This window comes from Caloenas nicobarica, chromosome 6 (assembly GCF_036013445.1).
Source record: "Caloenas nicobarica isolate bCalNic1 chromosome 6, bCalNic1.hap1, whole genome shotgun sequence".
Taxonomy (NCBI): Eukaryota; Metazoa; Chordata; class Aves; order Columbiformes; family Columbidae; genus Caloenas; species Caloenas nicobarica.
In genome coordinates, this window is record NC_088250.1 from 22,077,509 (window position 1) to 22,098,213 (window position 20,705).

Here is a 20,705-nt window from a genome sequence, read left to right on the forward strand (position 1 = left end):
AAAATGCCTGGAAGTGGACAGCTGATGCTATGGCACGACTTTCCTCTCCAAAAACCTGCAGGTGAGCTTTTTTCTTTTACTAGGAAATTCTCTTGCCACATACTTTTGTCATCAGCATTCCTGAGATTACAGCACTGTCTAATTCTGTCAAATGATAAAGAGCAATTTTACAATGTGAGGTGCAGTACCAAATTCACTTTGCAGAAGACTTCAGGTGACATCAATATCAAATTGTAAAGAGGAAGAATTGTGGTTTCTTCTCTACAAATGAAAAGAATTCACACAAACATCTTAGTTTGGAACTTTTCAGAGTTGTCTGCTTATGTTTAGAATTTGTGCCCATTAACAAACAGTAGTACTTCATTTACAAGGGGGAATTTTTTCATAATGAGAACAATCAGGTGGTGGAATAATCTCCTCAGGGAAGTGGTAGATCCCCCAACATTGGACACCTTCAAGATTCAGCTGGACATGGTGCTGGGCCATCTTGTCTACTCTCTGCTTTTGCCAAGAAAGGTTGGGACAGATGGTCCTTGAGGTTCCTTCCAACCTGTTATTCTATGATTTCCCTTTTAGTGAGGATGTTACTGAATAAACAGTATAGAACTTCTAGAAGTTAGTTCTTAGTTTAACTAGTTTTTTGTTTGATGCCTCTACACACACTTCTGTTCATACTCACACCTATCAAGATTTTGTATTTTCTCCAGAGAAATATTCAGAGTAAGATACCCATAATACGGTATTTCAAGATCTCCTCCTTACTTGTAACTAGGACATAATGTGTTGAATTCTACTCCAGTTGAGTTCTAATTTCATAAGCTAGACAGAATATATGGATAAAATTTTATCCCAGTAGCAGTATCTTTTCCATGTGAAATGTTTAATACGATCCAACTTGCAACACCAGTAGCAGACTGGATGCTCAAATTCTGTTCCAGACTTTTTATAGTCTATTTCAACCCCTGATTTATCAATGGGAATGTTTGACTTTATACAGTAATGTGAAATCTGCACATGAAAATTTCCAGCAAGTAGGCCAGTCTCTTCAGAGTTCGCAAAACATTTTTTCACCTGAGCTGCAACAGAGCAAAATATTTGTGTAACAGGTATTACAGAAGAGAAATAGTAACGTGCTCTTTAACAAATGGATAGGATCGAGGTGAATCCCAAGCAAGTATATGCAGACTTGAGACAGCACAATCAGCCTGACCTAGTTGCCACTAACTTGGTGGGAAACTTTCATGGGAGGCTTAATTCATGTGATGAAAACCTGTAGTATGATCATCTGTGCTTATACAACTGAATCTTTCAGCCAGCTTTTGGCAGTGCTGTGTTACTTCCTAGCTTATTTTAAGCAAATACAGTAGCGAACTACATACAGCAAAATTTGGTTTATGATTACATTTGAGAGAAGATGCATTGCCTGAGGTGTTCTAACAAACATGTAGCATTCTCAAAAGCTTGACAAAAAGAAAAAGCTATTTGGTTTACTAAAAAGTCTGAAGTCCAAGCAAAATTTGTTATTTTTCTACATAGAAAATTCTTGCAAATTCTGAAAGATTTAAACAAACTTTTATAAAGTAATTTTTTACAGTAAAATGCCATGAATGTACCAATGTCACTCTTAATAGCTGCCTAACAGACCAAATGATTTATTGAGATTTAAAGTGTAAAAAAAATGTATAGAGAAGAAACGAAGTATTCTAGAATATTTTGTGCATGCCCACAGCAGTGTGGCTTCCTTTATACATATCATCCTACCTACACAAAAGTATTTTTTCTAAGGAAGAACATATTAAAATGTGGTTGATGATTCTGAAGTATCTTATAAAAATGTTAGATGAATGATTGCATACATCTTAAAACAAGAAGATATTGTCATAATCAAACAATGGAAGACAAGTTCCACTTTTTATGCTGATAGTCTGTTTAAGGCAGATAAGCAGAGTAAGTCGCACTGCTCCATCAGTATGCTGCTAAATGTATTCAGCACAGATTTCATCAGCTACTACTACTGTGCCCTAAAAGTGATGAAGAAAAAAAAAAAACCCACAACCAAAAAAACCCCACACAGACTATACATTAACAGTGCTCATGTCCACCCATGACATCCTTACAGGCTATCATGAACTCACTATTCCACGTTATACTAATCTCGAGCTGCATCAGCCAGCAGAAAGCTGACCATGACTTTGCAGCTACTGTACACAAGGACATGTTTGCCATGAAGTAGCACTAAGGGAGTTTCAAGCATACCACGCAAAAGGGATACCCCAAATTCTCTTCCTGTGGCAAACAAATGCCTTGGTCTTGGTTGCTACAGATTCTGGCAAACAGCACCGATTAAATAGATCAGGAAGCTGAATTTAAACCACCCGTTCCTGAATTCAAATAGTAGATATATTTGTTACATACTTGAATACATGCTAATTTGAAAAAGCTGTTTTGGTGAGCTGTGTTATGGTAGGAAACAAACTGAAAGAAGAATCCTATTGCTGCAAGTAACTATGGTTTGTATCACAGTCTTTTAGCCAGATTTACACAGCAGATGACCTCATGAATGGACACTAGAACAGCTGGGGCATTCCTTCAAAGGATGTAAAATATAATCTTTCAAGCTAAGTATTTAAATTAACAAAGCAGTAGGTTGACTACTAAAATAGTCCTGTACTTCTGCCGTGTACTTTAACAACAATAAATCAAGGAAGAGAATAGTGCTTCAGGCTGGGGTTTCACAAGCACGTAAGGCAATTTAACTGCTGCCTCTCAACCATCTTGCTCTCCTCTTGCATTTATCTTCATAGTTCTATGAAGCCCTTACATCTGCCTTCATAATGTCCTCTGTGAAGCAGACTCAAGCTGGCAGAAAGTGGTTTTCTGATTTTTTTTTTTTTTTTTTTAATACCAGTGGCCAGCAGGGAGGAGTTAGTTGTCTTCTGCCAGACTGATGTGCTGAAGTGGTTCTGCAAGTGTTAGGAAGGATGGAGTCATTGTGACTGGGAGAAGGGAAGACAGGATCATCACAGACAGTAGATGAAGTCACACTGCTGTGAAACCACATTTATTACTAAGTAACACCAAGTAATAATGCAGCACACTAACAATACATTTCTAATGTTTCTTTAAACCTCACTCTCAATGCTGTTTGCAATGCAGCAGCTCTTCTAAGTGACATGCTCTGAATATCAAATGACCAGCCTGTTTTTGAACAAGGAACATGAAGAGATCCTTTCTACATGGTGGGCTTCCAGCCTAACCTCTAATAAAACTGGGAGAGAAGAGGGGAAAACCTTTGCTTAATATTTTCATGTTACTATGAAATGTAGTTCACAAATGGAGGATGATTAGTTAGATGGTATTGGAGTTAAGACTGTTCTGTAGTGAATCCGTAGAGGCTAGGAAAGCATCAAAGTTATTTGAGTAAACATCTCTTTTTTAAAGCTTCTTTTAATTAAGCAATTTTTAAAATTTTAATTAATTAATTTAATTAAGCATCATTTTAACAGCAATCAGTGTGGATCAAACACCATATACCACCATTCTCATTTCCCCATTCAGTGCAGTTGGATTAAGTGCTGTAAATGGCATCTTTCAGAGTTTTCGTTCTTTTTCATTTGGTATGGGTTTCTAGACACAGCCTTAACCTGTTATTCTTCTGAGCTCATGTTTGCTGAGGTTTAAAGAAAGAAAAGCATACAAACAAAACCAAAACAAAACCCAAAACAACAAAAAAGCAAAGCATGTGTTACATACATGTCATTTTTAAGATCTATGAACACCTTGACTGATTTTCCACATGACTTTTATCCCTCTCAGACATCAGACGCACACATGAAAAACTCATAAGGAACTATACTGTTGGCAAAATTAGGACAAAGACAAGAAGATGCCTTTGAGCACAAAACTAATGCTGATGGTATAGATCTCCAGAAGCACCTTGCAAAACTTGGAGTGGACAAAAAGATGACAAATGAGCTTCAGTGTAGATACATGTAAGCTAATGCATCTAATGAAAAGTAATCTAAATCATGCACACACCATGCTGCCAAATGACTTGGAGAAGAAATCTTGGAGTCGTTATTGACAGTTCCCTGGAATTAAAAGTTTTCAACAGCAACTAAAACACCTAACAAAACATTGGTCATCATGAGGAAAGGCACTGAGAACAAGGCAGAGCACATTTATACAGCCTTGATCTACCCACTTCTCAAGTAGTGTCTGAAGTTCTGGTCTCTGCATCTCAAGGACAGACTCTAGTCAGAGAAGGGCCAACAAAATATTAAAAGGATGGAGTGCTTGCCTTAGAAAAAGAGACTAAAGAGGCTCTTCAGTTGGAGAGAAGGCTGAAGCAAGATATGATCAATCAAACCATGAAGGTGTTAAAGAAGCTAACATAAAACTTCTGCTTGCTAAATTTTCCAGTAATGGAACTAAGGGGCATTTAACAAAGCTATAATAGTAAGACATTAGTTTATAAAAGATTAAAGTGCTTCTTTACAAAGCTAGTAATAAGCTTCTGGACCTTACCACCACAGGAAGTCGTGAAGGTACTGAGCATCAGCAAGTTTAGACAAGACAAGACAAGACAATTCTTGGTTGGCAGGTCCACAAACAGGCTCTAGCAGATAAATACCTACTGTCCCTAATATGAAAACTAAGTATACGGGGAGAGTACAAGGGAACAGACAGATAAGTTGGCTGGGTTTGAGTACAACCCCTAAATAGCATCCCTTAACATCACCGTTTGAGACCAACCCCTGAGTATGAAGGCCCACAGATCTGACCCAATAGAGCTTTTCTGATATTCTTAACTTCAATTTTCTCTAACACCTTCTGCTAAGCTCTGGGGGGGGGAAAAAAAAAAAAAGGTTACACCCTTGCTTCTTATCTGCTGTGAAAGATACAGGTCAGATATGAGTAACAACAGACCTTCAGTATAAATTCTAACATATAATATCCTATGTTAAGCAATAAGTTAATACTATATCTTTAAATGAAAATAAGGGTCAGATCCAGGAGGAAATATTTGAATTACTCCAGCCAGTATGACCCCCACAAAACCACAGATGTTGTTCCACAGCAGGATCGGCTATTTCAGTGAAAATGTAGCCACCCGCTGAGGGACAAAAGAAACAAACATCAGCCCTTCAAACAGCAGAACTGCACAACGGCTCAAAGAGAGGCAAGGTTAGGCATGTAAGTCATTCCCATTTTTACTAGAGCAAGTCTCAAAAGATAGTAAGAGTTAGAGCTTACTGGTACTCAGATGGCAGTCTTAAAAAACTGAGTGCCAACGCCAGTATCTATAGGGTATTTTCCGCCCTCTCTTACAGGCAGTATTTATCTGCGAAATAGGCATATTATAACTGAAATATTTTGAGGCTACTGATAATACAGAACACCTTCTGCAAAGGGAGAAGGTGTGCTGGCAGCACTCCATAGAAATGAATAAATATAGCTCAGCAGAATTCTCACATGGTTTCAATTGTATAGCGTATACTTCACTCACTTCACTCTTACCATTAGCTCCCTTTCTAGTATTCGGTAACTTCTTGTTATTCAGAAGTAAAGACTGTGTAGTATGTATTTCATAGATACATGTAGTGATCATTATGTTATACATTAAATTATACATTTTCATTCTTAAAGGAATAAGTACAGTTTTGATGGCTACCTTGCAGAGAGCTAGAAAAATCAGAATGCAGGAGTGTTAAAAGCAAGTGCTCGCTCCCCACTACACCTGCAAATACCTAGCAATTCTCCATTTTAGGTAGTGATACAAGAAGAGGGCTGTACTTGTAAATGCGATTTGTAAGTCATTATCACACCTTGATTCATCTCTGTGTTAATACTACTCACAAGCAGGCCTAAGGCTCAGAGAGACTCATGCATCCTTTCTTTCCCCTGGATGAACTCTAGAAAGCTGATCTCAGCCACCACCACACCAGCAGTCTGCACAGCTCTGCTCACATTTACGCCTGCCTGCCTATCAGCGAAAGAACAACCCGCCCATCTTCACGCCTCTCCCTCTGCTCAAGAGCTGTGTCCTCAGCACCAGGAGCTCAATTCCCATGTCCTGTTTAAGAGCACCTTTTGTTAACTCCCTTGGAAAGGATTCACAGGAGCTGAAGAAGAGCATGTTGGTCATTCACATCTGCCTATGACAACATTAGGCAGCAGCAGATACTGTCACCATTTGGAAACATCTGAAGCCTGTGAGTAAGTGACAAAGGGAACACCTGGATGCGGAGGCATTTTATACTGCTGTTTATCTGGAATTCTACAGAGCTTCCATACCGCAGCGTTTACAGTCACTGTGTTTGCTGGAGACAGAGTGCTAACTGCTACGATCAGTATTTTAAACCAGCATTAGCTTTTCCAAAAAGATCTGTGTACTGTTTGCATGATCCAATACAACTAGGAGATGCATCATTCATTCATCCATCTTTTCTATGATCTCTGTAACTCAGTGGTTTAACTAAATGTACAGAAGTACTTATTTCTTGTTTTCCCTAGCTGTATCAAAAGAAATAACTTTCCTACTCCTCATGGCAAATTACATCAATAATATTTTAGTATCCTTCTTATCTAAGCAACTAAATAGGCAGCAGGCTGGAGAATGTGACAGGATTAACTGCCTCAGATTTCTTACTATATTGCATACAGCAATACTTCCCTGTAAAAATCACTACTACAAAAGCAGCTCAAGAAAATCCAAGACTTTGGTTTTTTTATTTATTTTAGTGAGTGTCCTTTTAGTTGGGAAGCATACAGATGGACTCATTTTCTTTTATGTGAAAGAAAACTATGAAAAGCAAGCTAACAATATGCAAGACTTCTGCATTCTCTAGCTTTAACTAGGTATGTCTAATATATAATGATAATAATTATGAATATTAGTAAGTCTATAGCTGATGAATATTTTTAACAAGTAAATAGTTAATACATTTATATTCACTTTAGCGGTGGGATGATCCCTGCTCCAAAAAGTTCATTAATTACTTACTGACAAACAAAAGAAATCAACACTGAATCAAGCTCCCTTCTGAAGACATAAAATTGAAATATTTCGATCTTTTACAAAAGGTTTCCTAACTACTCTTTTTTCATCAGAGTTCTTAAGACAAAGATAGGCTGTGTAGCAAATACAGTGGCATACATTGTCCTGTATGCACATCCTCCTGAGAACAATCCCAGTGAAATGCGTATCACAAATGAAGACTACTCATGTGCTGTAGGTTCTACAGTTTACTCATTCATAAACTCAATTTTTAGATTAAAATTTGGTGTCACAAGGAAAAAACAAACAAACCGACTTGGTGTTTTCAGCCTATAATATCTGAAAAAATTCCACTGGTGTCTGCCACAAAACCACCACAAAAATTCGTTGGTTTCTTTCCTAAGAAAGCACGTACAGAAAACACAGGTGAGGTATGAGCCAGACTGGCACAACTGAGTGCACCTTAGACACTGCATCATGGCTATGTGCAACGTACTTGGATCAGGACTGCCCTCTCAATTGACCTAAAATACTCTGAAGACATTGATTTAAGTTAACAAAATAAGGTTGCTGAAAACCTAGTTTGCCAGTATGACATGCTGGATCTATTTGGACCTATCTAGATTCAGTGGTGTACAAGCTGAAATTTCATTAGCAATTTATGTTCTGTCAAAAATGTTACTTAGTGGATAAGTAGGCAGGAGGGAACAATATTAACCTGTATCAGTTATAAATTCTACACTAAACATTTTTACACTTACTAGTGCCCTCCCCTCAGCTGTAAAACTGGGCTTCAGCTCTCCGAAGAACAATGGGGCTTACGCTGTTCATCCTTGCCATCTATCACATGATTTTAAAAAATTCTGAAAGCACGTTCTATATCACATGATTGAATGTGTCCTTGTAACTGGACTAACGTATCAGAATGCTCTGAACCAAGAGAGAACCAAATCAATACACTCGTAGAAAGTAGGGAAAGAAGGTTAAAGCTACAGAAGAATGAAAACACAGAATCAAATTAAACGCTCTTTATGTTTTCCGCAAACAACGTTTCTCAATGTTTAAAATGCCCGACCTAATCAAGAGATAACAAACTACCTTCTCTTCAACGGTTACTTGTGGATCCTATGTTGCTTCCTACTGAATCAATGTCAAAACTCCTCTTTATTTCCATGACTGAAGGATCAGGTCCATCATCACAAAGTCTGGGAGCATCCTAACAATTCCTTAAAATGTTATATGACCAAGAGTCTGAATGTTGACGTTAGTGTCTATAAAAAGCATCTAAGGGCTATTTTCTCTAAATTGGCAAGGTTCGACAGCACTTCAAACCCTTCCGGTATCACTTTCTAGCACTAAAATTACAGCAGGTTGCAGAACAACGAACGAGCGCGCACACGGATTAACGGGATTTCATCTTTGGGATTCCTCCGTCTCGGGAGCCAGCGGTCACCTATCAACCGCCGCCGTCACACTTACTTCAAAATAACTTTTCTTTGAACTAACTGTTTTAACAACTTTAAGATACCGGCCGCGGCCGCGACCGGGCCACCGCCTCCCTTAGTTTCCCCGCGTGGGGTGACACCCTCCGCGCGCGGCCGCCCCGGCCCAGCCAGGCCCCGCCGCGCGCGGCCGCGCTGCCGCTCCCGCGCGAGCTCCCCGGGCAGGGCGCACCCGCCGGTGGGAGCGGGAGCGGGAGCGGCGCGGGCCGCCTGCCCCTGCGACCGCCGCACCGCCCGGCAGCCCCGGCCCTCCCGAGGCGACGGACGAAAGGAGCGGGCAGCACCGCAGACCCGACCGGTGGGCTAGTGTCGCCCCCCGCTGCCGCACCCGCGGGCACCGCTGGCAGCCGCCAAGCGGGCGGCGGCACCGAAGTTCGCGCCGCGCCGCCGGTCCCGCCCGGGACCGCCGCGCCGAAGGGCACGGCAAGGGGCGGCGGGGGACCGCGCCCGCCCGCCATCCCCGCCCGCCGCGGCCCATCGGCGCCCGACGATGCCGCCCGCCCCGGGCATCCTGCATGCCCGCCGCTCCGCCCGTGCCGGTACCGCTGCCCGGCGCTGCCGCCCGCCCCTTCGGCACGAGGCGTAACGGGCACGCACAGAGACAGGCATCCGCCTTCCCCGCGGCCGGACCTTACCGGCCGCGCTCGCCGCCCTTGCCCGCCTGGGCGCGCGCCGCTCCGTGCCGGGCTCCCGCTGCCGTACGCCGCCCCGCCGCCGGCATCACTGCTCCGCCCGCAGCCGCACCAGCCGCCGCGGCGCCCGGCAGCGGCGCCCGCCTCACGAGAGCGCAGCCCGGGCACCAGCGGGGCTCGCCCTCTCCGACTGACAACCGCCAGTAGCCAATCGCCGCCCGCGCAGCAGCGAGGAGGCGGGAAGGTGTGACGGAAAGGGACCAATGTGAGCTCGCCCCTGCGGCAGCGCTGTTTCCGCCGGGAGGGGGGCGCCGCGCCGGGCAGCGGGGGGCACGGCGGGTGTGAGGCGGCGGGGCCGGCCCGCAGTCCGGCGGCCGGGCTGTGCGGGTCGCTGTGCCGAGTCGCGCCGGACACGAGCGGGGCTGGAGCTGGGGCAGGGCCGCGGTCTCTCCGGGACTCGCTTTCAGCGCCGGTGGTGGCTGCTGCCGGTGGTAACGCGTGCGGCGGGGCCGGTCGCGCGTTTTCCCAGCCCAAACGTGAGCGGGCTGAGGCCCTTTCGGTGGGGCACGCGTGTCGCCCTTCAGCTGCGTGCGCAGGGACACCCAACTTCACGCTGAGCCGCTTTGTTTAAAAAAAAAAAAAATTAAAAGGCGAGAGGGTATACTTGGTCCGGCAGAATCCCGCTGGGCTGAAACAGTGTCCACCGGCAACATCCCCGCGGCGCCCGGCTGCCGCCGACCTTGCCGCCGGGGCAGGCGGGGGCGTCCCGGAGGGCGCCGCGCTGTGGTGCGGGTGTGCCCGGGGTGTGTGCCCGGGGTGTGTGCCCGGGGTGTGTGCCCGGGGTGTGCCCGGGGTGTGCCCGGGGTGCCCTGCCGCCCCGCGCCACCCTGGTAGCTCTGGCAGCGCGCCGTGAGCTCTGCACCGAGTCTGCAAGGCCTCGGCTGAGGCTCGTCGCACCGGCTGTGTGCACCTGCCTGCACCTGTGCTGTGCTCGGCTCAGCTGTAACAGCGATTTTGCCCGCGGACCGAGTGTTTCTGGGTAACTTTTGCTTATGGGGTGCAACCGTAGTTCTGCATCACTGTTATTTTATGTAGAACGGGGTGTCAAACTCATTTCACCGGAGGCCACATCAGCCTGGTGGTTGCCTTCAAAGGGCCAAATGTAATTTTAGGACTGTATAAATGTAACTACTCCTGCAATTACGGTGTGGCCCCTGGTGAAAATGAGTTTGACACTGCTGATGTAGATTGGGGTATTTTGCAACCCTGACCACTATGAGGTAGTCTAGAGGTGCACAGCCCTGGTGGGGTGGCAGAGGCCCTGGAGAAGTGAAGATGTAGGGTGCACTATAGGGGAGTAATTGGTGTAGAGTAATAAGGGAAGGGGCACAGTGTTGGTACTGGAGACCTTATGGCTATAAACAGCTTAACCATGGCCAGTTAAAGAAATGCAGGCCTGGAGCTGGACAAAACTGGCTTTGGGGGTAACAAAGAAATAGTACTTAGCATATCTGAAAGCTAACAAATACAGTACATTGAGATGTAGAATTGGAGCTGTAGACCAGTGAAGAAAAAGAAAGGTAGAAAAGCATGTTAACAAGGATAAAAATTAGCCCAAGTGCATCCTAGAGGAGGAAGAAGAAATCACAAACGTGAAGATCATACTTCTCCTGACCCAGGACTCCAGGTCCCTGTTGTCACCCCTTCACCCTCCCTCCCAACCTAGAAAGAAACTGCAATCAGGGGATCCAGAGGAGTGGTGGAAGGGCAGATGTAACAGCAGGAGAGGGGATCAGCAACCGTAACTACATTATTATCACTCCTTTTCTGTCACTAGTAACTATTAGACTCTTAAGATTTCAGTTATACTAAGAATGAAAGTCTCTTCCCTCATTTCCAGTCTCTTTCTCTAAAAAGCTAGGTGAAGAGACTTGAAACCGTCTCAGAAATATATCTCACTGCTGTGTTCCTTTCAGTGGTGTTGTGCTTTATGGACTCTTTTGGCATTTGCTTGTCAAGAAAAGCCCCTTACCCAGTTTTGTGCTTTGTCCACTGATTCAAAAGGATGTGGAGGTTTATTAATTCCTAATGGCTTACCATCATATTTCATGCATTTTGGAAATGTTTCTAAAATACAATAACCTCTCAAGTTAATCTGCTCATAAGCAAATGTTTTTTAGGTCTTAACGAAGGGATTTATTGTTACTACTAATATTGGCTACTATTCATAGGCAGAATTCCTTGCTCAGTCACACCAGATGCCGGGTACCATCATCTGTGCTGTATTCAGAACTGCTGCTGCTGTTAAAAAAGCTGAAAGTCATGCCCTTTCCTTTCATAGCAACCTTTTCATGCAAATCTTATTCTGGTGAGACTGATTGACTACAACTGTAAATTTCTTCCCACTCTTCAACTGTTTACCTTTTTTTGTTGTTGTTTTGGTGGCAATGATACATTTTAGTTTACTGTGTCCAGTGTGAACACTGAATACACCCACTTTTGTTTGGAAGGAAATAACAAGAAATGTTTTAAATGCTTATGGTTTCAGACATTGTGCAATGCTCAGTCAGAGATGTTTTCTAGCAAATTGGTTTTATTAATTCAAGAGCCACCTCAAGCCTCAAGAAAGTACGGGTTTAATAATAGTATTCTTATCAAAAACTGAGATTTTTTACTCTTTGTTAAAACAGTAGGTGTTTGTTTAATATTTGATGTAAGCCATAGCTTCATCTTGGAAAAAAAATTACCCAACAAACATACTTCATTTACTGTTGACAGCTTTACAAATGCTGCAGAACTAACTAGAGCATTGTGCAGTTACAACTTTATAACTCCTGCAAAGGAGGAAATATGAAAAATAATCCTTATAAGTGAAGGTCTTTTATAGCAACTGGAATACAAGTGTAATTATTTTTAATATTTTAAACTTTATCTAAAAATTTAAGCAGAAATTCAGATATACTGCCTGAACAGTATTTTCATGTTTAAAGAGTCACCTAACATTTTCTTAAATTTAGCAGAGCTCTTAGTGCCTTGGTAAATGGGGTGGTTTTTTGGTACCTCAGTAAAATTGCATAGATGGCTTACTCCACAAAACTGTAATTTAGCCTTCAGTTCCATAAGGCAGAAAAGTTGGACAGTTCTTTCTGAAAAACAATATAATACTCTTGAAAAGTGCCAACAGGGCATACAGGAGCTGAACTACTGTCATTCACAGCAGAAGCAGTATAAGAAATATAATCCCCATACAGCTCTGTCAGCAGGAGTCCATTCTGGACCAACAGGCTTCTAAGGGTGACAGAAGAAGTCAGGAATCACACCTATTAAATCATTGGTTTGGGTGTTTAGACTGCCAGCAAGGTGCAAACTGTGGTCTAAGCCTGGCATTGGAGACCTGGGCAGACAGTGGGAACTGCACTGAAATTCAACTCCAAAAGAAGAAACACAGTTGCTGTGTATGTTTGGTCTTCAACCTCTGGTTTTAGGAGAGGTTCTGCTTTTTACCAACAATGTGTATGCCTTGAAAAATTACTCCATTTCCATCCAGAAAGTCTTTGTGGCCCCAGGTGGCTTCCCAATTAAAGATAGTGGTGTGGGCTCCCAGTTATGTTTCCATCTGTTCTGTTCATGACTTCATGCAGGCATTTTACTTTTCCATCTCTCTGCTGTATTTTTAGGCGTAAGAAATTTATTGATTTTGGAGAGAATCACCTCAGAGGGAGCTGATATTTTGCTAATGTAGGTAGCAGTAAGTGGAGTCTTAGTATTATGTTTTGATATTAAGTGTGCATCCAGCTGGAGAGTGATTATACTAAAGATCAAATGTTCAGATTTTCCATGCTTCATCTAGTCTTTTCTCCACTGATTCATCTGTCTTCTTTGTCTCTTAATACCCTGCCTCCCCTTTCTTTGGCTGAAAGCTGTACCTATAGACATACATCAGTTGCATCATTACCTGCTACTGTTTTCTGATGCCAGTCATATTTTTGATTACTGGGAAATACCTGTATGGGCACTAAAGATGTGAGTCTACCCCAGACCAGCTTTCAAAGAGGAATAACTGCAGTATAGGTTTGTTGTCCAGAAGCAGTACCAGAAAACACAAAACCATTCCCAGGATAGCGACAGGCTGACAAAACCTCTGAATTATAAAATACTGTGGATATTCCCTGCTGTGGTGGGTCAACCTTGGCCGGCTACCAGATGCCCACCCAGTTGCTCTCTCCCCCCACCCCCTCCTCAACAGGGAGAGAAAATAAGATGGACAAGCTTGAGGGTTGAGATAAAGGCAATTTAATCAGAACAGCAAAGCCCACGCCCTTAAGCGAAGTAGAAGAGGGAATTGATTCACTACTTCCCATCAGCAGGTGATGTCCAAGCACTTCCTGGGAAGCAGGACCTCAGTACACGCAGTGATTGCTTCTGAAGACAAGCTTTGTAACTGCAAATGTCCACCCTGCCCCTCCTTTTCCCCAGCTTGTATTGCTGAACAGGATGTTATGTGGTATGGAACGTCCCTTTGGTCAGCTGTCCCGGCTGTGGATTGGCCGTTAGCATGAGAGGGCAAGCAGTGAACTAATTGAGCCCTTCAGTGAGGCATAGTGTACCAGCAGATCTTTTACATCAAACTGTAAAATAACCTTTTAGAGATAAACATTATTTCACTCCTCCCTTTTGCTAGGGTTTGAATGTGTAACTGATGCATAGATGCAGCACTGCCTTTACAGATCTGTGGGAGGAATATTTCATTATTTATTTTTAAATGCATTACAATTTGCCAGTGTTACTCAGCCTCATTTGGTAACCCATTTGTTAATATTATGTAGATGTATGTTGTGAGATGCAAATCACAGTCCTGTGCTAAGTGCTGTATCAACAAGTAAGGAAACAAGGTTCTTGCGCCAAATTGTTTGCTCACGTGATCTCTTCTGGAAATACATTGTGATCTGATTTCACACTGCATGAGAAATATTTCTCTTTGTTACTTTATCTACCATGTGTTATGTCAGCTGGAGAGAGCTCATCTCCCCATAAACCAAGCAAGGCAACTTTCTTTGTCTGCTGGGTGAGTCCTTCAAGATGTTTGTTTATCTGAAGGGATCAGATGCAAGCATGGCTTCCATTTATATAGTATTCTTCATAGCAATGTCACTATGAACATAATTAACATACTTAGAGTTATTTAGAGACTCCATAAATATATATTTCTTTGTGACTGCCTTGAACAGTGATGTAAGATGAGCCTTTTGTGTTGAGGAAGGAATGGGTGGTGGAATGTTTTTTCAGATCCAAGCAATTTTGCTTTGCATGAGTGACTAGGATATAGAAGAACTTTTTTTTTCTCCATTGGTCCAGTTAATTTAGGTATATTTATCTTTGGTTTTAATATTCCAGAGGTTTTATTGTCCCCTGTCTCATATTTAATTTTGTGGCGGATCATCTGTTTTGACAAACAATTACCTAATAAATTAATTATAAAAAAAATAATCCAACTCTCAACTAGGTTAACTAAGAGAGAAGAGCGTTCACATCACAGTCAGTGGCTGCATCCAGCTGGCAAAAATCAGTGAGGTTCTGTTTAATCATGATTAATGTTTTCACTTATTTTATAATTTTGCATGCAATTTTCTTTTTAAGGCTCTTGCAGGATGATTTGGCAATTGCTATTCATAAGCCAGAGAGCTTGGTTCTGTGTCATCTGACAAAGGTGTCATCTGATTTGCTTACCAGCAAGGGGATGTGACCAGGAGAGGGATGTAGCTTGACATAAAATTCCATTTTCTCAAAGGACACATCTACCAGAATTCAGGATTTGCACCCCCTGATACTAGCACTGCAAAGGTTGGAATTGTCATTTCTGGTACTATTTTATGATTGACACACTGGCCTGGTTCTGTCACCCTTATTTTCATTGAAGACCATCTTAAGAAAAATTACTTTCACATTTCTGTTTCTGTAGTGGCATCCATGCAGATAAAGACGTCTGCCTGGGAAGGGGCTGAGGACATTTCTGCCAAAATGTATTCAGAGACAGAAGAACTACATTAGTAATATTTGGCCATGTGTTTTTGCTTATCATCTGGAAGAAAAAGTTGTCTGTAGTCTCAGCCCCAAAGAGCTTATAATGCAAGTAGAAGAATTATAAAAGAAAAAAATGGAGTGTATGGGTAGAAAGAATGGGGGAAAAGGGAAGTCACCACATTATGAAGCAATTTAGTGGTACTGAGCTTGCTAGTTCAAAATATACTCAGCTAGTGTTACAGTAATTTGCTGATTGCTTGTAGTTCTACTTATGTATACATGAGTAACTATTTATATACATACAGACATATGATATTCATATATTACATTAAAAGAACATTAAGTTTGAAAGTGAGGATACTTGAACTCAAAAGCTGTTGATATAGTCTTTGATTTTGTGATTGCATGGTGTTTTTCTTAGGACCCATTCAGAACAAAGAATGGATGAAGCCTGCCACTTGAATAATTATTTAATATTTTGATTTATTGAATTATTAAATAGTGACCTTAGGCCTCATTGATTGCAATGTCCTATGTATCTTCTAGCTGCTGCAGCAATTCAGAAGGAAGTCCTAATAAAAACATTCTCCTGGCTACATATCACCAGGACATGATCTGTACCATAAAAGAAATAATGTGAGATGTTGAAATGGAAAACTATGTTCCAAATGTAGTCAAAATAGAACCATATCAAAATCGAGACACTAGAAAGATTTAGGTTTATTCAGCTGAAGAATATTTTTTAGCATGGGCAAAATTCTTTGCTTTTACCTAATGTTTTTCCTGGAAGTGGAGGAAGCCTTTTCGGTCTGTCATCTCCTATGTGCGGAAAGCTTCAACCCAAATAGATAACATTGGACAAAATTATAAGCAACTGAAAACAGTATTTTTAAATGGCAAGTATCCAAAACTGTTACTGGAATGGTATTGTTTTTCCTACAATTAAGGCACATATATGACTGTGTGGATTAGAATAAAACATAGATTTTAGCATTACATCTTAGCAGGATATTACTCAAGTTGGAGTGTGTCATTTACAGAAGTTACCCCAAACAGGTATTGGTGTATTTTTTCTGTTCCATCAAAGCATTTAAGGTGTGTTAAAGAATAATCATTCCAGAAAATTACTGGAAATGCTATTTTTTTTTTAATGATTTCAAGACTTGAATCAAGGGAGGAATTACTCCTAATATAAAGCAGTCTGGCAGTCCATAAAGCATGGTATTTTCATTCTGGGCTTTAAAATTTTCAGAACTTTCAAATGGATTCAGATTTTTATTTTCCAGAACTCAACCATTGTAATCGTATTTGGCACATAGGTATGTATGTATGTCATCAGCATATATATTAAAGCAACATTAAAGTTTCAAGATCAAGCACTCAGACATTAGCAAATGGTAAAATTAAGGTTGTCCATTTGACCATATTTCATGACCCCATGAATTATGAGGAGTTTAAAAAAAATTTGGTCACCTAATAATGAATCAATAATATTGTAGATATTAGTAAATATAGTAATACATGTACATAAAAGTGGAACAAACTCAGTAAAGTTACAGGAGGTGCAGAGTTTCATCCCTTAACCACCTTTTCTGTGTAGCCAAGTCTTCATTTGAAAAAAATCATTCCTACCAAGTTCTCAATGAATGGTAACTGGAAACTACTAAAGAGGATCGTGGTAATTCCACTCTGGCGCTGAGTGCAGGTTTCTTCCCTTCATATGCAGGTTATGTATCAGTTCAGTTCAGAAGGCACTTTATGGACAGGACACTGTACAAGCACAGTACTCTTAGTGTCAGCAAAGAAATTCCCCATGCTTAATTCTTTTTTTCTGCCTTCCTGTTTTTGAGTTTCTAGATGGAACAAGTTCCACACTGACACCAGTTGGTCTCTTGGCAGGGGCAATGTGAGCACCTGAACTTCAGCTGCAAACAAATGCACACGAGGATCTATGTTACTGAATGTCCCTTTGTCAAGGTACAGAAATAACTTGATGACATTGAACATCCCCAGTGAAACAGCAGTTCCTTAGTGTGATACAAGAAATTTACTGGGCAGACATGAAGTTATCACAGGAAATAACAAAAACTAACTGAGATTAGTCTTTATGGTGGTTACTATAGAAATTAAAAAATAAGTTTTGATCAGGGTGGCCATATGCACTTAAGGAATTTGTTTTGATTCATATATTATTTATTTTAGGTACTTGGGAGATGGTGTTGATTAAGTCCTTCACTTTTCATAAACTTGGTGCAGAACTTGAGAGTGACCGTAAAAAGACACTTATGTTTCTCCTTGATACTGGGACTGGTGCAGGACTGGCGAATACAGATTGTCTTCATGGCTCCTCTCACCTTCCCTCCACATAATAATCTACTTTATCAAACGGAAATAGCCAGAGCACAGAAAGATAATGCTCTTTACTGCTATGTCATCTCTGTCTCTTGGAGGTAATGATGAAATTTGTAGCTGGTTAAAGAGAATTGTTTTCTGGAGTGCTGCAGTAGTGTTGAAATGTCATCACAGAGCGTAAATGTCTGGAGACCTAATCCCAGACTCACCAAATTTGTTGGAAGCTATTCAGCAGAATTTTATACAGCTGAGTTTTCTTACACAGGCTTTCACGAATAAGGTAAATTACCCTCATTCCTTTTTTTTACCCCTTATTTTCTTCTCTTGCTGTCTATAGTGCACATATACTTTATTTAATGAAAAAAAAATAGGATGCTGGACCACTCTGCAGTATGTTGCTTTATAACATTAATATTTTCAAATATAGTTTGCCATACATTATTAGCCAAATGTTCGTATAATGACACCTCCAGGAACATATAAATGTGTTCTTGTTTTTGGTCATAATACTTCGTTTTGAAGAAAACAATTTGGGCTACACATTCTGGCCCAAGAAGCTGAGTCCATGCTGTTTCTGTTTTATGGCATGCTGTCGGCACGGATGGCTGCCAGAGCCTGTTCAAGCTAGTTTGCATTACCTTCTCTCCAGGTGCATAAAAACCTCTGCCCACTTTGGCAAAATAGTTTCCTCGGTCAAAGCCACCAAGACTCATTCTGTAGCCTTCAATACAAGTATACCATCCCAACAAATTAGCACAGCAGCTTCAAGGATACAATAAAGAAAAAGAGATTCTAAGCAGTATGTTACACTGTATATTTGCTATTTCCACTCTAATATTGCTTTATGAAAAGCTGTACAAAACCTCTTAAGATTGGAACGGCAAAATTGGTTTTTGTGACCAACTATACATGCTGAGTTCATAGCTTTCTGTTTCTTCCTTTTTATCTAATATCGCTTAGAGCTCCTAACTGTGATCACAGAGAGAAATAGGAACCATATTCTGAGTGGTAAGAAACTAATTAGTTATTATTTTTGTTATAATATATGCACCAGTATTACAAATAAGATGACATAATCTGGTTTACCAAACATATTGAAGTACTTTACCGTTCCATCTCCTCATGGTACAGCTATACCTCCATTCACCCATAATTTTTTAACTATTTCACTTTTTGTACTGAAAAGTGATCTTCCTTTTTTTTGTTGAGAGGTGACTTTCTTTATCATGAAATTAAATACTTGGTCTTTTTTTTTTTTTTTCTACAATGGGGGTGACTGGAAAAACAGCCTTCTTTTCAGTTTGGAATACGCAGTTTCTGTGGGGAAGGAATAGCTCTCTCATAGGTACCTACTGTAATAGAACATTATTTCACGTCAGTATCTGTCACACGTATCATTACATCAGCCTAAAAGTAATTTTCAATGGATACTGATAGTGATGGTTACAATGTTGAAAGCCAAAGTGGGTTTGGAATTAGCTGTCATCACTTAGATGTCCCTTTGAGGTTTTTCTAGGATGTTGGGTTTTGTTGTTGTTTTTAATCCAGATTATGAGATATTTTAAAAAATCACCTGCTGCAAATGTATAGTAGCTTTTTCGTGTCCTTTTTTTAATAAAATTGCAATATACTCACTTAATGAAAAACACATTCACAATATATGTGAAGACTTTATTCTCTCTTACTCTCTCCCACACCCTACCCTAAGAGAGGGGAGGTGAGGAAGGTATATGAAATAGGTCCATGGAGAGGCAAGACTTTGATTTTTTTTCACCTCTTCCTGAAGCAGTACACAGCTGCCTTATTTTTTGTTTAAGGACTATACTGAAAATTCAGATCTTTCATGGTTAGATTGTCACTTAATGTTTTAGAAAGCCCAAAAATAAGGTCAGTCTGATTATGTTCCTAAGCCCATTTTAACACAGTTCATCTCTTTAAAACATTTAAAAATGCTTTTCATGTCAAAATCATCAAATGTAACCACATACAAGGTGAAATGCTGCTTGTGAAAGTCAGTAAAGTTCACCCAAAGGGTTTAACTTAGGTACCTCTTAATGGATGAAAGCATGAAAAGAGACAAAGGTTTTAGTCTGTCTCTTTTTGACTTAAATGTTTTCCTGTTTTTGTGAGTGTACCCAGGGTAGTTAATGTTTTTGCAATTATACCTAACAGTTGGAGGTGTACTTGACTGAAGTGACCCGAATCTTATATAAGTAATTCTGATAATTATCCTGCACTTTGAAAATAATGCCTGAACTATAATTATTTATGGAAGGGATATTTCAAGAAATGTTCTGTGTTAGAACCATCCTTAGCGTGGTTTTAATGTCCATGATCAGCACTATGTCTTTTAAGATACTAACGTAGGTATGTCTATTAATATGTATGAAGGAGATAAATGCTTAACAGAAGACAGACAAGATAAGTACACTTTTTGCAGTAATCAAACGTTTGTTTTCAGGAAGCCCTTCACCCAGGAGGAGTCCACTTCAGCAGTGTAGTAAAACTGTTATTTAGGTCCCTCTATATTTTTCAGGATGTTTCTGACTCTACAAAGACTCCAAAGGGATCAGTTGATATGCTGCATCTATAAAAACAATTTAAGTAGCTGTAAGTAAGTCTTTGTGCCAATTATGTTAATGAAGCTGTAAAGGGACTGCAGATTTAGAAGTCCTCTAAAGTCCAGTGCTGGCCCAGCAATTCAGAAGCTCCTTAACAAGACATTAAATCAGGCTCTTTAATCTCTCTAATTGGTGCTTTTGAGTAAAGGAGAATACATGAACCCTGGTGTGTTCTAAAAGCAGTAGAACATCATCACTAGCCAATAATACGTGGTGAAAATATATCTCTCATACCACAAGTCCCTGAACTAAATAATGATGTGGAGAAGTTTCATTTCAGTGCTACTTGTCAGTGCAGCATTGCTGCTGAGCAGTGCTTGACTGCAGCTGTGCTGGAAGTGGATCAGCTCTGCCTTCCATGGCTGTAAGGTCCCGTTCCAAGGAACTGCTGAATATCCCATCGATGAGCCGAGGGGTGAAACCTGGGAGCATCTGGAGGAAGTTGTCCTGCTGAGAGAACACTGGGTTCGGGACCCCGATTCCTCACAGGAGCCATCAAGCCTCTCCTCACAGAATGTAGAACAAACTGATAACTGGTTATTTTAACTTGGGTACTAAAACTTAGCCTATAGGTTAA

General features: G+C 41.0%; 1 protein-coding gene across 1 annotated transcript in view; it reads right to left on the reverse strand.

The window, feature by feature from the left end:
- The window catches only part of B3GALT1 (beta-1,3-galactosyltransferase 1), a 198,603-nt gene extending 189,305 nt beyond the window's left edge, over positions 1-9,298 (reverse strand). Inside the window, exon 1 of the mRNA XM_065638185.1 lies at positions 9,138-9,298. The gene's annotated coding sequence lies outside the window, so the exon portion shown is untranslated. The remainder of the gene's footprint in view (positions 1-9,137) is intronic.
- Positions 9,299-20,705: the final 11,407 nt, after the last annotated feature.